Genomic DNA, 1,195 nt, shown 5'->3' on the forward strand with positions numbered 1-1,195 from the left:
GTTGCTGGTTGTCAAGGCGACCGTAAAAGGCTTCCAGAAGCCATGGAAGAACCTCATCGATTCCGGGGCGTCGGGCAATTATGCTCGACGCTCCATGACGAAAGGAAGTCAGCTGTATGCTGAGGCGCTGAAAGCGCGGTTAGGCGACATCGTCACTGTTCGCCTGGCGAAGGGGACACGTGTCACGGTCCCGAAAGCTTCGGAGCTCCAAAGGAGCGGAAAGTGAGGGTGACACCGGACGACGCAGAGTGCGTGTTCACTCTGGTCTCCCCGAGACATAGAACCTCTGTACAGATGCGACGGCGACGCCGTATGCTTGCTGCAAGACACCAGGCGTCGACCCTGATCCAAGGTGTATCGACCGTAGATAACGGTGAACAGTTATACACCCTCGTCAATGTTAGAATGGCGGAGGAAGATGGCGACGTCCGCCTCGAGGCTATGCCTGCAGTAGATGCTCTTATTGAGCTGGAGGAGATGTCCCTTGAAGAGTTCGGCAGTGCCTTGTAGGGAGGCGGGTTGGCCGAAGTGGTCATTATACGACCGGGTGAGGTGATAAAGTCGTCATCGCTTCTGTATGAAGCTGTCTTGGAGGACACCAAGAGAGTGCTGAACGCACGGAGTGGATCGTCGATCCTCTTGGATCCGTACTATTCTTTGGTAAAGGAATTTCAAGACGTCGTCTTCAAAGACCCGTCTTCGGTCCTACCTCCGGCCCGAGGTGTGCATTTGAGATCGACCTGGTTCCAGGGACCAAATACTGCGTAACATGCTAATGGCCCTTGCCCAAAGAGCAGTGCGACGTCATTTTATTGTGCAAAGTACGACGCAGGGATGGTACGTGAGAGCAAGTCTCCCCATTCGACACCCACGTTTTGAGTTCGGAAGCCGAACGGCAAGTGACGTATCGTCCATGCTTACAATAAGCTCAACGCTGCCACCATTCCGGCACAGACGCCGATTCTTAGAAAGGATGTTCTTCAGAACAACATGGTGGGACGTACGAAGTACAGTGCACTCGACTTGGCTGGTGGGTTTTACCAATTGCTCATGAGAGCGAGTGATATTCTGCTAATTAGGGTGATCACTCCAAGCGGCATGTTATGGGAGTGGCTGGTGATACCACAAGGGCTGTCCAATGCACCAGCAACATTTAATCGCCTTGTGACGCAGTTGTTCAGGCCCCACAGGGCGT

The sequence above is a fragment of the Plasmopara halstedii genome (genome assembly GCF_900000015.1).
Source record: "Plasmopara halstedii genome assembly, contig: Scaffold_291, whole genome shotgun sequence".
NCBI classification, from domain to species: Eukaryota; Oomycota; class Peronosporomycetes; order Peronosporales; family Peronosporaceae; genus Plasmopara; species Plasmopara halstedii.